Source organism: Neophocaena asiaeorientalis, unplaced genomic scaffold (assembly GCF_003031525.2).
Source record: "Neophocaena asiaeorientalis asiaeorientalis breed wild unplaced genomic scaffold, Neophocaena_asiaeorientalis_V1.1 scaffold249, whole genome shotgun sequence".
Taxonomy (NCBI): Eukaryota; Metazoa; Chordata; class Mammalia; order Artiodactyla; family Phocoenidae; genus Neophocaena; species Neophocaena asiaeorientalis.
The window spans coordinates 1,629,621-1,646,441 of NW_020172625.1; positions in this window are offsets into that span (position 1 = coordinate 1,629,621).

Sequence of the window (16,821 nt, forward strand, 5' to 3'; positions counted from 1 at the left end):
TACATGAATAGACAACGAATCATCCCAAATCGAGGAGGTGGACTTTGAGAGCAAGATTTATGATTTTTTCCCCTTTTCCTCTTTTTGTGAGGGTGTATGTGTATGCCTCTGTGTGAGATTTTGTCTGTGTAGCTTTGTTTCCACCATTTGTCTGAGGGTTCTATCTGTCCGTTTTTGGTTTAAAAAATTTTTTTTTCTTAATAATTACTTTTTATTTTAATTATTTTATTTTACTTTATCTTCGTTCTTTCTTTCCTTCCTTCCCTCCTTTAGACAACGAATCATCACAAATTGAAGAGGCTGACTTTGAGAGCAAGGTTTATGATTTTTTCTCTTTTTCCTTTTTTTGTGAGTGTGTATGTGTATGCCTCTATGTGAGATTTTGTCTGTATAGCGTTGCTTCCACCATTTGTTCTAGGGCTCTATCCGTCCGTTTTTTTGTTTTCTCCGTTCGTTATTGGAGGTCTTGTCCTTCTCTTCTGTTTAGAGAAGAGAAGGAAATAATTATTTTTTTTATTTTAATAAATTTATTTTACTTTATCTTACTGTATTTTATTTTACTTTATCTTCTTTCTTTTTTTCATTCTTGGAAAGTTAAAGTGCGATTGTATCTAATTGCAACACAGCAAACAATTTCCATTATGAGCTATTTACAAGCCTCTTTGAGACAGCAGTGAGGCAGAAAGTCGTCAGTTTCTCTCCCTCAGAGGTTACCAAACAGGCAAAGATGTTGATGATGGTACACAGGAGGAAAGTATTCGCTGTGACTAATAGTTTTGAAGAAACAATCTTCATGCCACAGTAGATAAAGTTGTGAGAAAGCCATGACTTCCACGGTCAGTGTAAAGCTGAAGGTAATTCTGGCTGCATACGGTACCAATAATGAATGGAAAGACTGAAACGTGTCGTCAGGAGGTCAAATTTTGGAGTCACCACTTAAAAAGCTTTGGGCTGGGGGTACAATCCCACTACTGGGCATATATGATGAGGAAACCAGAATTCAAAAATAGTCATGTACCACACTGTTCATTGCAGCTCTATTTACAGTAGCCAGGACATGGAAGAAACCTAAGTGTCCATCGACAGATGAATGGATAAAGAAGATGTGGCACATATATACAATGGAATATTACTCAGCCATAAAAAGAAATGAAATTGAGTTATGTGTAATGAGGTGGATGGACCTAGAGACTGTCATACAGAGTGAAGTAAGTCAGAAAGAGAAAAACAAATACCGTATGCTAACTCATATATATGGAATCTAAAAAAAAAAAAAAAAGTTCTGAAGAACCTAGGGGCAGGACAGGAATTAAAGACGCAGACATAGAGAATGGACTTGAGGACACGGGGAGGGGGAAGGGTAAGCTGGGGCGAAGTGAGAGAGTGGCATGGACATATATACACTACCAAATGTAAAACAGATAGCTAGTGGGAAGCAGCTGCATAGCACAGGGAGATCAGCTGGGTGCTTTGTGACCACCTAGAGGGGTGGGATAGTGAGGGTGGGAGGGAGACGCAAGAGGGAGGGGATATGGGGATGTATGTATATGTATAGCTGATTCACTTTGTTATACAGCAGAAACTAACACACCATTGTAAAGCAATTATACTCCAGTAAAGATGTTAAAAAATAAATAAATAAAAATAAAACACTTTGGGCTGGGGGTAAATTATCCCAGTAGAGAAGCTCCAGCCTCAGAGCATGTGCGTGTTTCATCCTCACTCTCACACAAAATTTGAATATCAGAAAAATCTGGTAAGATAGTTGAACACACACACAGAGCGACTTAGTGCTTCTTTGGTGAGTGTACTCAACGATAATGCTAAGAAAATCTGAAACAGAAGTGGGTGAGCCCCATATAATTTTATCAGACTTGTAGTCTCTGTTTCTCAGCTACCACTCCACTCAGTTCTTTCATCTGACATTAGCCAGGTAGTATTTGGTTGAAAAATTATCCTAAATTTCCCATTGAGAGATTGTTTTCTCTGTGAAAAACAAATGGCTTAGAGAGAGGCATAGAGAGAGGACAGGCTCAGGTAGTCTCATAGCTGATTCTTTCAAAGCCCATTAAACCTGGCACTTGGGCTGGTGCCTCTTTGCATGTCTGTGTAACTGCCTCCTTTTTTTATTTCTAGTTGTGTCGCCTTCATGTTGCTTACATATTGAAATCAAATGGGAGTATTCTGGCTGATGCTAGAAAATAAAATTTGTAGTAGTAACAGTGAGTCCTGAAGAATGGTTGAAGAAGAGCAGTGAGAGCTCTGACAATTAATAAATTCTAGTAATTGGGTTTTTTTTTATAAATGGAAAAAATAGTTGTTTCTAGAAAGTACTTTTCTGTGTTTTCTGGGGTTAGGAGACGGTGTGGAAGATAGTCCATGAGGATGTGAAATTTAAGTGATAGGATTGCTGCAGCTGAGTTTGGTTATTCCTAGGGGTAGATTTGGGTTTTTTTGTTTGCTTGTTTGTTTTAATAATTTTTATGGGAGCATAGTTGATTTACAACGTTGTATTAGTTACAGGTGTACAGCAAAGTGAATCAGTTATACATATACATATATATATATGTATATATATATATACCCACTCTGTTTTAGATTCTTTTCCCATATAGGTCACTAAAGAGTGTTGAGTACTGTTCCCTGTGCTATACAGTAAGTCCTTATTAGATTTGTTTAAATACAACCTCCAGTTCTGGATAGTGGTGTGTTGGTAAATAAATAACAACTGGCTGTCTGAAAAAAAAAATTGCAGACTTAAATGTATTTAAGTTGTACCTTACTCAGGGAACACAGTGACTATACAAACCAAACACTAGTTAACACCATTAGTAGTTTTTATGAGTGTATAATACAGTGGCAATGAAAAGTCCACTAGAAGGGATATATAGAGCACAAGACTTAGGAGAATGAATTTTGAACTCAGAAAACACCTGCAATAAAATCCTATGGCCAACCCTCCCACACTGTTGGTGGGAATGTCCACTGGTACAGTCGCTATGAAAAACAGGATGGAGGTTCCTTAAAAAACTAAAAATAGAGCTATCAGATGATCAAGCAATTCTACTCCTGGGCATATATCCGGACAAAACTCTGATTTGAAAAGACACGTGCACCCCAATGTTCATAGTAGCACTGTTTACAATAGCCAAGACATGGAAGCAAACTAACTGTCCATCAACAGATGAATGACTAAGAAGATGTGGTACATATATACAGTGGAATATTACTCAGCCATAAAAAAGAATGAAATACTGCTATTTGCAGCAACATAGGTGGACCTAGAGATTATCATACTAAGTGAAGTAAGTCAGACAGAGAAAGACAAATATCATATGATATCACTTATATGTGGAATCAAAAATATGATACAAATAAACTTATTTACAAAACAGATTCACAGACGTAGAAAACAAACTTATGGCTACCAAAGGGGAAAGGGGTGAGGGGAGGGATAAATTAGGAGTTTGGGATTAGCAGATACAAACTACTATATATAAAATAGATAAAAAACAAGGTCCTATTATATAGCACAGGGAATTATATTCAGTATCTTATAGTAAACTAAAATGGAAAAGAATATGAAAAAGAATATATATTCTGTATACCAGAAAGTAACACAAAATTGTAAATCAACTATACTTCAATAAGTTAAAAACTCCTATGGCCAAATCATTTACTGAACTTCTCGGAGACTTAGTTTTCTGGTAGGGAAAATAAAATAGTACTTCCTTCATACACAAGAAGGAGAGAAAACAACAAATCAAGTCTGGGTTTGTAGCGTTCGTGATTTCCATGATGTGAATACTCCCATCAGGCTACCAACGAGATGTCCCTGAGTGTAGAGTCGGGAACTGATGTACAGTAGCACACCATGTGGTATTTCCACCAAGCGTACACATACTCTAGACACAAATAACCTCAAGAGCACAGATAATAGTACAATGGAGTAAAATATTTAGGAAGAGTTGAGTTTTTATTATTACCTTTAAAAATATGATTTATTTAATTAAAAGTTTACATACTTTGATTATAAATACTGGCTGTGCTTAACAACCAGTTTATAAAATTCCTGAGAAATTGACAATTGACTCCCATGAGCCGGGAGCGAGCTCCCGTACTCCAATGGATGTGGTTAAATGTGAATCTGCTTTTTTGTTGAGGAATAAGCTGTCAATGGGAACATCACTGGACTTGACTTGTTAGACACAGAAACTAGACTTGTTAGACCTAGTTCACATATGTTAATACTTACACAATTAAGTTCTTCAGTTTAAAAACAACAATCGCAGTAATTCCCTCAGGCTATACATAAAATCTGAGATCTGCCAAACCCTACCCAGATGCCAGCAGCCAATAATTTATGACGGGATTAGGAATGAGAGTGAAGAAAGGTTCCTTGTTAATTATGATCGTGAAGACCACACACCATGAAAAGAAACATTTTGTACAAATGAAAGGATTCCCAGTTAGCCCAACTTGGAGATAAGTCAGCCCGTATTTCCTCTGCCCTCTGTAGCTCCACCTAGAGGCTTCCTATTTACTTTTTTCTAATCCAAAGTCCATCACTGAAATGTCTTAACAAAAAACTCTGGTAACTATGGAGTTCTTGGGAATGAGCAGTCGGCAAAGGCATTACAGTACCGTGTCATGCAGGCTGTTAAAGAAACCCAGCCCTGGTGATAATGTGTATATTCATTCTGTGTAAATGATTAAGTTCAAAAAACCATACAACGAATCATGGTAGCAAGGCCAGACTTGCTTTGATTAACTACAGTGGTATAATGAAACCCAACAGAGCAATCACTGAAACATTTAGCTCCCAGTGTAAATCTTCATGAACTCTGAAAAAAATCATGTTAGGCAATGAGAGGTCATGTAGGATCCAGCCATGTTTCATATAATGAAAGGCGAGGCGGTCGTAAAGAAAAGGGGATGTTAAAAAGTTGTTATGCTGTGTTTGGCAAGAATGAGTCATTTTAAAAGTGTCAATCATGATAATCCAACATATTTTTAATCTAAAGGTCAATAGAAGCAGCTTCCAAGGTGGTACAATAGTTATGCCAAATATGAAAGCAAGCAGTTATAAGATGATTTCAAGTGTTAATACTGTACCATATTGTGTCTTGGAGAATTAATCTCAGCTCTAAATTGAAGAGCGTGGATTGATCAAGGTAGAAGAATTTTTATTAAAAATGTACTGAAAGAGCTGGTGACACTGTCATTCCAACCAAAGAGCTCAGTGGAGTTCTTATAATTCAGACGTGGCTCGGTGAAGGGTATGTGGTGTCTTCTATGATATAATAGTTATTTTTTCTTTGGGGGTCAGATCTTTATCTGCTAGTGCTGGTGTCTGCAGAATGAAAACTCTTTCCTTACCATAGCCTACAAGTCATTTTCTCAAAGGCAAGAGAAATGTATGCCTAAGAGTCATAAAATCAGAGTTCTATGAATGGCCAGCCCTTTACGAACATGCAGAACTATTCGAATCCATGCATATTTTCAGTTTTGTCCAGCTTTCAAATGTACTTCAAATGTGCTTGGGTCATGTCGTACATTTAAGCATTAGAAGTACTGCATGAGAGAAAAGTAAAATTATGTTCTTTCTTTAAGGTTTATGGGAACATGTGGTCTCCCTTATGGGGAAAGCAGTTGCTACCTGTGCACGGGCTTAGTTGCTCCATGGCATGTGGGACCTTCCCGGACCAGGGATCGAACCCATGTCCCCTGCATTGGCAGGTGGATTCTTAACCACTGTGCCACGAGGGGAGCCCTTAAAATTGAAAATTTAATGTATTCCAGGTTCTTATAAAACAGCTTCAGGACAAGGCCAGTCTCCATTGCCTTCAGGGGAAAACCTTCACTTTCGAAGAGTAAAACTACACAAACTGCATTGATCAGAGACTCTTTTACAGACTTAATGCACATGTATTTCAGAGCTGTATCTACCCCGATGTTTCTCTTTTCTAGATACAGTAGCCCTCCCTTATCCATGGGGGACATGTTCCAAGACCCCCAGTGGATGCCTGAAAACACGCATAGTACTGAACCCTACATATACTACATTTTTTTCCTATACATACATACCTATGATAAAGTTTAATTTATAAATCAGGTACAGTAAGAGATTAACAGCAATAACTAATAATAGACTGGAACAATTATAACAATATATTGTAATAAAAGTTATGTGAATGTGGTCTCTCTCTTGATCAAAATACCTTATTGTAATGTATTCACCCTTCTTCTTGTGATGATAAAAAGCCTACATGATCGTGTCCAGAGCCTGTGCTCCGCAATGGGAGAGGACACAGCAGTGAGAGGCGCGCATACAGCAAAAAAAAAAAAAAAAAAAAAAGCCCACATGATGAGATGAAGGAAGGTGAAGTGACATAGGCACCATGACATTGTGTTAGGCTACTACTGACTTTCTGATGATATATCAGAAGAAGGATCATTTGTGTCCAGTCATCCTGGATCATAGAGCCATAACGGGCAGACCATGAGGATGGTTGGGAATCCTGCGTGGGACAGAGCAGGATGGAGACAGAAGACATGAGATTTCATCATGATACTTCGAAAAGCACGTAATTTAAAACTTATAAATCGTTTATTTCTGGAAGTTCCCATTTAATATCTTTGGACTACAGTTGACTGTGGGTAACTGAAGCTGCCAAAAGCAAAACTGCGGATAAGGGGGGACTACTATACTTCTCTTTCAGACATTTCAGGTAAATGTTACTACTCTCTGAGAGGCTACATTTGCAGTTGTAGTCTTCCTGCAATGTTTCTATTCGAGCTGGCTCATAAGCATTACAAACTGGATATTGGGAAAATCTTCAGCATGAAATGGATTCAAATATTTGGTGCTATCCTAATTGTGGGAGGTGTAAGCTTTATATAGCATTCCCATATCATTGCTGAAGAGAAAGATATGTTTCTATATAATATGAGCCAGTTTCCATCTATTGTTCAGGAGCCAAAAACCTGAAATGAGAGTAGAAGTATCGTGTCTATAGGCTGATTATCTGAAATGTGAACAAGAAGAAGTCTTGACCTGGGTCCCTCTGCAGTGCTGAAAGAGAAATTTTAAAAAGTGCTTTAGGGCTTCCCTGGTGGCGTAGTGGTTGAGAGTCCGCAAAGTCACACACACAAGAACTCTCTGTTGAATTTGTGTGGTTTTGAAATAAATATAATATTTTTGGCTTCTCATTTTATATTCTTTGGTGGGTAAGTCAGCTTCTCTCCCACTACATCTCGTGAATATAATCTGAGAAGGGGAGAGAAGAAACTGAGGCAGAGGACAGACAGACAGACAGGGTCAGAACTGTGCCTGGCTCTCCTGCCTTTAGAGCTTTATTGGATGAACAGAGAAGTCTGATTTGCCCTTTGAGAGGGAGACACTGAGTCAAAAATCAGGGACCTCTGTGGCTGAGCAAAGGAATCCTGCATCAGAGCCCGGGAAATGAGAGAATCAGGGAAGAGAGGAGCGCTCTGGAGGACCGACCAGCTACCACTAAGAGTCCGAGTCAAACCAAAGGAGGCTGCTGAAATACTGGACTGGAACAGGTTTTAAACAGTTAAGCTTTCCTCCGCTCACTACCCACAAAGGTCACAGCAGCTTTAGGGAATAAGATCTGCATTTCCTCTGCACATCTGTGTTTAGCGTGAACACACTTGCAACTTTAGGACACTTTGTTATAGTGAAGTATGGCGGGGGGCGGGGGGGAGATTTCACCAGATTTCACCTTCTTCCAAAATTTGTCTTCCTTTGTTCTCGTTGTTCCCAGGACCTAAGACGTCACCCTCCTCTTCCCCCATCTATTGTCCAGCTATGTTCCTCTTATCAATTGAGTCCCACCTGTTATATCAGTCCTTTTTTAAGACTTTCTCTGACCCAAGCTCCCGTCACTATTTCAAGCATGCAAAATCTCCTTATTTGGGTTCTCTTAATGCTTTAAATTCTATTGAGTATCCAATTTATCAGTTAGCATTGGAGATATTCATTTAGAGATGTTCCTCCCAGACTGTAGAGTGATGCCCTTGACAGGAGGGACCATGATCTGGGAGTCATCTTTCCATCAGCAGATGGCCAGGCATAAAAGAGGTACCCAATAAACACACAAATGATCGAGTGATGGATGCATGAATGTTAGAGAGTTATCCATACTTTGCTTCTGGTACCTTATATTTGTCGGTGCAAATGACCTTCTTCTTTTATCACAGTTTGATAACTGAGAAAACATAGCTTAATCAATAGCTTTCAATCTGACACATAATCTATGCTATTCTTCTGACTCTGAACACCTGTGCTATGTTCAAAGGAATAGAACACAGTAAATTAAAATCTCTGATATGCTCTAATAATCCCAAACTTCATTTTAGCTACTTAATGTCCTCATCAATTTTTTTAAAAAGCACTTTTTTTTTTTTTTTTTTTTTGCGGTACGCGGGCCTCTCACTGTTGTGGCCTCTCCCATTGCGGAGCACAGGCTCCGGACGCGCAGGCTCAGCGGCCATGGCTCACGGGTCCAGCCGCTCCGCGGCATGTGGGAGCTTCCCGGACTGGGGCACGAACCCTCGTCCCCTGCATCGGCAGGCGGACTCTCAACCACTGCGCCACCAGGGAAGCCCTAAAAAGCACTCTTAACCTTCCTGTTGATCAGATCAATATGAAAAGGAGGAGGAGAAGAAAAGGAATAAACAGCAACTGAGTACAATTCAGGAGTATTATATACATTATCTTATTTATGCCTTGGGACAATCCTGAGAAGTAAGAATTTTTCAACATCTTCCAAAAACTTTGTCTTCCTTTGTTCTGGCTAATATTCCTATGCCACACAGAACTAAGCAAGATTAGAAAAGTTAAGTACCTTGACATCACACACAGAATGAAGAGAGGAATTGGAATTAAACACTGGTCTCCTAATGCTCAGTCCAATTTTCTTACCATTGGACAGTGTTTCCTAAGACTAGAAGCATCATAGTAATTGAGGCTCAGGTATATAACACTTAAATGTAAAGTCCTCACATCCACCACTGATGTGCTGGGAGATACTTGAAGAGACTGCTTTTCTGAGTTGCAAAGCCACTGATGTACATCAAACAAAAGTGAGTCGGTAGTGAGTGCTCTGCTTTGGGGAACACATCTATACACCTTCCTTCTTGCTTGGGTGACAGTTTTCATCTCTAGCAGTTTCACAGGTTTGATTACTTACTTGCATCTGTTGCATAAGAGACCAAAAAAAAGAGCCTCTGTTATTCCCAAGGACCATAAATTTGTGCTGGTGAAAGCCCACAGAGCAAAGCCGATGGCCTCTGAGCAGATGGTAAGGGGGGGGCGGTTAATTTCAGTTCTGGAGAAGGAAGGTTGTGCATGGGTTGTATTTTATGCAGGGGCTGTAACAGGGGAGACTAAACCTGTCTCCATCAAGAGAACGAGTGAGCCCTTCCACTTCTCTGGGTGATTTGTTTCTTTTTTTTTTTTTCGGTATGCGGGCCTCTCACTGTTGTGGTCTCTCCCGTTGTGGAGCACAGGCTCTGGACGCACCGGCTCAGCGGCCATGGCTCACAGGCCCAGCCGCTCCGCGGCATGTGGGATCTTCCCGGACCGGGGCACGAACCCGCATCCCCTGCATCGGCAGGCGGACTCTCAACCACTGCACCACCAGGGAAGCCCTGCTTCTTTTTTTAAAAATATTTATTAATTTTTTTGGTTGCGCTGGGTCTTAGTTGTGGCAGGCGGGCTCCTTGGTTGCGGCTCGCCGGCTCCTTAGTTGCAGTACATGGGCTCCTTAGTAGCGGCATGCATGTGGGATCTAGTTCCCTGACCAGGGATCGAACTCAGGCCCCCTGCATTGGGAGCGCAGAGTCTCATCCACTGTGCCACCAGGGAAGTCCCTCTGGGCAATTTCAACAGGAACTGTGTTGTGAAGTTGACAGTCTGAACTGGAACACAAGTATGACCAGTGCCAGACTTCCTTCTTAGATTTTTAAAATTTTTGGACAGAAATACACATTTTGTGAGCAGCCTACACTTGTCCTGAGAGGGCCAGTGCCCTCCCAAGGGGGGCATGAAGACTTCCCTATCATGAGTCTAACAGACACATCTACTGGCTGAGTCCTCTGCTTCCAGACCAGTCTCTGCTGGACCCTGTGATCGATCAACCCCTCACCTCTGACAGCTTGTAAATAAAGGAAGATGACAATAATAATTATTGTATTTGTTCATACACAATTACTCATTGCACATTTGGCATACCGGCGGAGACTGAAAAATTCACAGAGGTCTGGGTGGGCAGGGTTGGTAAAGAATCAGCCCCTGCACATTGACTTTTAAAATTTCGTTACCACGTCTGCCCAAAGAATGATTCCCCTATCTTCAGTTTTCAAATTTGAGAGTGGAGCACCAGGGATAACCATTTTTCCACCTTAGAGGACTAGCAGATTAGAGGAAGAGAAGTGTGTGTGTAAAATATGAATTCCAGCAAAATAAATCCTGCAATAAATATTGAAGTGCTCCAGTGGTGGTTTATTTTCATATTAAGCACCGATTTATGGGGCAACTTTAAGATGCTGATGGATCTGTACTGGGGGGAAGAGATAGTTCCCATGAGCAGAGCGCCCCCAGATAACATTGTCTTCTGGCAGCTGTGCTCTGTGTCTGCTCCTCTACTGCCTCTGGCAAGATCAGGCCACTACCTGCAACATTAGGACCGGGTCCCTATTAATCAGCCTGAACAAGCATCCTGATCTTTACTGGGAGGGATCATGAATTAGAGGACTAAATATAGGCCAACAAATCCAATAACTAAACCCTCACAACCAAGACATAAGCAAATATAAATCCCACTTGTGTTATTATAATGCCTACCAACCTAATTGAGAACACATTCATTTTAAGCTAAATAAATTACTGCTACAATTACATGACCTTGAGGTCACCTCCTCTAGGAGACGGCCAGCACTTGTATTAACTATTCCACACTTTACTGTAAGTGGCCTCAGCCAATCAATGTCAGATAAATGCTGTTAAAATATGCATTTAATTAACTCAGTTCTTCATTTATTTGCTATTTTAGCCTAGGGATAAAGAAGAGAGTGAAGTTAAATTGTGTGTATTCTCAAACAAGACTTCAGAACTGAGAGTTTTTCCTTCTCAGTCAAAGCACTGTCTCCCTTGTTAATCTAGCCAAGAAAACATTCCTCAGATCTTAAAAGAATAGTACATCCATCTGAAGAGTGGGGCTTTGTCTGTGCCATTTATAACCCCACACTCAAAGAAGTAACTCCGTTTTCCTTCAAGAGAGGGATTTACCAAATGTCTTTTGCACTGATGGTTCGATCCCTCTTGCACTGTGAGCAATTAGCATAGTAGCATTCTGATCACAGGAATACAAGGGTGATTATGTTACTAACTTATGGATTTGTACGTTACTTCACTGCTTTCAAGAGACAGAGGTGTTTCTGGCTGTGTTTTAGAATATTTGCCCTCTCCCTTCTCCCAATGTTATGCAAAATATCCAAACAGTACTTACTAGGTAATATGCTATTCACCAGTCTCTTCCTTTGGTATTGCTACTGCTGTTGCAGGCACATTAATATTCACTGAATATTCATCTGCTCCCCCCACTTGTCCCAGATGTGTTTGTCAAAACCACGTGGCATTGGGCTATGAACAGAAATGATGTGCGTTACTTCAGGCTGAAGCATTTAAGAGCTGATGCACAACCTTCTACCTCTCTTTGTTCCATGATGATCTAGAAGGCTGAAATGATAGAGATACAAAATGGAAGCAGCGTGGTTTGCTGAGTCACTGCAGAGAGGAGAGCTGCTGTGAGGGGTACTCTGACTTACATCGCATTTTGCATTAGCAAGAAAGAAACCTTTGTTTTGTGAAACCACTGAGATTCCAAGGTTTGTTTATCATAGCATAATCTAGCCTATGCTGACAAGTATAACTGGCTTCTATGGTAATAAACAAATCCATAATGTGTAGTACCAAGTAACCATCTAAACTGTAGTCATTTGGATCTAATTTGCATGAATATTAATTCTTTTAAACAAGAAAGGAAAATGATGATATTCCACAGACTTGATACCTTTAGAATAAGCCACTTGTTCATTAATTTTTAATGAGAAACATTCATTATTATGAATTCTTTGACAAGACTTTGATTTGGGGGGGTAGATGATGACCATAATTAAGCTTCTCATAATGAACGCAGCAATTTTTAAACAGTACAATTTATATAATGTTTCTTCTCTGGGAGCTTAGTTTTCTTAATAAAAGGCAACAGTGGATATATGACTAAGTTTTCATAATGCATGAGGGTTTGCAGTCACGATTATATTCATCTCCACTTCATTCATTCATTGCATTTATATGTATTCTTTCTGCACTTTTTTTGCAGAATTGAGTTTCACTCAGTTCAAGACTGAATTTTAAAAAAAGGATAAATAAGTTAAATACGTTATAGAATGCTGGGTTCCAGGCAACATAACTTTCCCCGCTAAAGGGCTTTCGTGTTATCATTGGCTTAATGGTTTTATTTATCTATGAAGTTTAAAACCTTTTAAATTCTGTCATTCACTTATACAGCACACAAACGTATTCACATACACCATAAAGTCAATCATTAATTAAAGTACTATAACTTTTTCAGTAGCATTTGAAGAAAAAAAAATCTCTCCTGTTTGCTGCATTAGGGAATATGTAACATAATGGGTTACATCTTACCCTAGATCACAGCAGAAAAATTTTGATAGGGGATGCTTATCTACACAAAATAACCTTTCTATAGTTTCCTAGTGGAACTATCCTGGAAACTGTTAGCACCACTGCCTTGCTGATCTCATCTGTAGTAAAGACAAATAGAAACAGACACATTTGAAGGTAAAGAGGCCCCAACTGGGCAGGATTCGGTTGACATTAACCCACTGTCCCCACCTTTGTCCTACCAAGTTTAAGGTCAGATGTCAAATAGCACTCTGAATCGCAATGCATTTTTGCAAAGTCAGTGTTTTCATTCACTGTTTCCTCTAGGTAAAGCTTGGTTCCTTTTAAGAACTTTTACTAGTTGCATCCTTCTCTGCTCTCAATTTAATATTATAATCCTTCTTTTACCCACACTGCCTTGCATTCCTGATGCCCCTAAGCCTACTCTATTTTTTCCCTAGCACTTTTCACTTTAAAAAATACTATGTACTTATTATATTTGCTCTCTACTGTCACTACCACACTAGAATATAAGTTCTGTAAGGGTAATGTTTTTTTAATATCTTTGGTTCATTGACATAAACATTGGCACATAGAAGGTAGTCAATAAATATTTTCAAGTGAATGAATGAGTAAATGAATGGATGAAAGTTTCCCTGGTTCAATAAAAAATATTCTAAGACTTATTTTCCTAATACCCGCTTTTCCCCCTTCCAAATTCCATTTTGCCTCTGGCAAAGCTGTTCCAGAATTTCATTATTCTTCAACTGACCTTGTCAGCTTATTACATGGCTGACCTGCTTCACAATTCTCAATTTCTTGGACCCTGATTAGTGTCTTTTTTTCCTGGCAAGATGTTTTTGTGGACAGAAGATCTAGGTAATTTTCTATGTATATTCCCCTGGGCAGCCCTGACCAGAAATAGTGAGGTCTTAGGAATGGATTTTGGTGAACATTATAAATTTTGTTTAATTGAAAGTATTTAAAAACCTAATTTTAAAGTTATTTTAAAAAGATTTTGCATTGGTATTGACATATATACACTAATATGTATAAAATAGATAACTAATGAAAACCTGCTGTATAGCACAGTGAACTCTACTTCACTTTGCTGTACAGTAGAAACTAACACAACATCGTAAAACAGCTACACCTCAATTAAAAAAAAAAAGAAAAAGTAAAGTGCACTCACATTTCCTTGCCAAAAACCCTATTGTCTGTAGGATTTATAACCAAATAAATGTGTATTTATACATGTAATAGGTTGTACCCTAATAAATATATTCTTTATAACAATCAAAAATAAATAAATAAAAAGATTTTATTTTGTGAAAGTAATACATGCAACAGTGTGATTTAGAAAAGAAGAAAATTAAGTTGCCCATAATTCTACTATGAGATGAGTCCACAGTTCATATTTTAAATTGCATTATTTATTATTTTTCCTATAACTGAACTAACTGCTTAGGTTAAAACCAATCAATTAATTCATAAAAACAGAGTTCAAGAGCTCACAATTCATAAAATCCTTCAACGCTTATGGGTGAAAGCAACAAGAAAACAGATAAAAATAAGATGCTGGGAATTAGGAAAAAGAGGGTGTTTTATAAATGAAGGGCAGACTTGCAAAGAGTTCTCTGACTCTAAATCACTATGAAACGAGTTGAACTTGTTTGTATACAGAGCTCGTACCTATAAAAAGAGCTTTGCTTGGAAATGATAGCAGAGAAAGTTAAGAGAATCTAAATTTAGGCCAAATTAATCACTGTTCATTACTGCTAGGATGACCAACTATTTTGGTTTCCCTGGGATCTTGGGATGCTGATCTTTCAGTGCTAAAACCAAGACAGTACCAAGCAAACTGAGACAAGCTGGCTACCTGAGCAGTATCTCAAGCTGGGTGGGCATCTTAAATAATTGTTGAGCGTTTGGTCGATAAAGGTGTTATTATGAAAATCTTTATGATTGAAAAGCGAAATAAAATTAAGCAACTACCACAGAGAGGGGATAAAAGAGGGACCGTTTCTCAGAAGTAAATCAGAAGGTAAAGTGGGCCCAAGCTGATGTCAAGAGTACAGAAGCACCTCCATCTCATTCAACTGTGGGAGATCAGTCCTTATCAGTATCTTTGCATCTGCCAGGCAAGCATCAGCAATAAGGGAAGAAAATGTAATTCAAGTGATTTGCGTTAACTGACAAGTAGGAAAAGCCCCCCTTTTTGCAAGACGCTGACAGGAACAGAATGGTCAGCTGTGGCATCCAAAGCAGGCCTCAGACTGAGTCAATCTTAAGTCAACTTAATAAAAAAAAAGAAAAAGAAAAAGGATTGTACATTTTCTACCGAAATTGTTTAAGCAACTGTGCTGTCCCTGAGTGATGTATGTATAATATGAAGGTAAATGGAAAAGGACATTGCTGAGCGCTTGGAATGCCTCCCTCTTTTCGTTTGTTCACTAATTTCTATTAAGTAAGCAACTTTCAGAATGTTGTACCCACAAAACCAGGTTAAGAACAACCAAGGAAAAAACTAAAAAGCTGGGGAAAACATCTCTCAGCTTTTGAGAAAAAAAGATAAAAATTGAAATTGAAACTGGGATTGTCCAAAAGTCAAAATTTCAAGGGTTAAGAGGAAAGATGATTATGGAGTTATAACACTGTCATTACTAAAAGCTTTGTAAAAAGGATGAGGTTTTTAAAATAATCTAAGCACTAGTTTTATGTTAGATATTACCAGTGCTAAACAGGTGCCTTTTTAAGGAAATGGGTACTTAACTGTTGTATTAAGTGGTGAAACAAGAATCTCTTCAACAGAGGCACTTTTCTACTGCAAGAATTCTTTTGAATATCACAGTTATACTAGTTATACTCGCAATCAAAAAATACAAACAGACACAAACACAATACACATGCGAAAATCCAATAGATTACCCAACCCTGTTGAGTTCAAAATACCAGTTTCCCCTTAGGTAATTAGAACAGCTCATATTTGAATATCACTTTCAAATTTAGTTCCTAACCATTTTGTGACTTGGGTGTTAAGATCATTCGCATTTTACACACAAGGAAACTGAGGCCAAGGATATCTGTGGCTCAGTCCAGCTTTTGCTGCTACTAATCAGGGGCTAGGACTGCACTCAGGTCCTTTCCCTTTGGATATTATCCTATAACCATAAAGCAAAGTCTCAGTTGAATCTTATTGTCTTTTGACTATTAAGGAGACAGCACCTTTTTCAAGATTATCTCTGCCTTACATTAGTAGGCATAGAAAGTTCTGGTCACTCACTTTAGCAACTGCAGTGGCCAGAGACTTATTACTTCCTTCATGTTGAGACACTCATGAAACCTCGGGGACTGTGGCTGAAAAATCAATGCCAGATGGCAGTAGCATAGATACTCCTGAAGATTCTGCTACTGTCAAGTCACCCCAACAGAAATGTCCTAATGCTGATAAAGATGGAGATAACACATGCAGGCTGTCTGTGCCAGCCACATGGCTTTTAACAAGGAAAATCTCTTAGGGTAAAATGAATGAAGACTAGATACAGGCAAAAGAGCATCTAGGATGCATTCTTGTGTGTCTGCTGGTCATTAGCTAATTATGGATGAAGATAATTAAGTTTCAAAAAGTTGCCCCATTTGGCAGGAATAGCTACTATTGCTGAACATGGAGAAACATGGTGAATGATGAGAAATCAGTGTTGTGGACAAATCTATTTCAAGGAAATCCAAATAAGCATCACCACAATTTTTTATTGGAATGTATCACTCCACTTTTTTTCCCCAAATACAGTTGAGGTGGCTTCTGGTAAAAGACATAAGTGGAAAGAAAGGCAAAATCTGAAGATGGTGAAAAATGATCACTGCTGGTGGCCGATGTATTGCAACCAAAGGCTACAGAACTGTGATTGTAACAGGACTTTTAAATCAAGTTAGGGGCATTTTAAGCATTTGAGTCTGTCTTATAATCAAGAAAATTCTTAATAGTAACAGAAATTACTTGTTTTTTCTTTGATAGTGACAAGTGAAATCCATACATGACTTCTTTCCACCAAATTCTTCATGACATTGTAGTCACACTTGGAATCCTCAGAGCCAGATCTCCA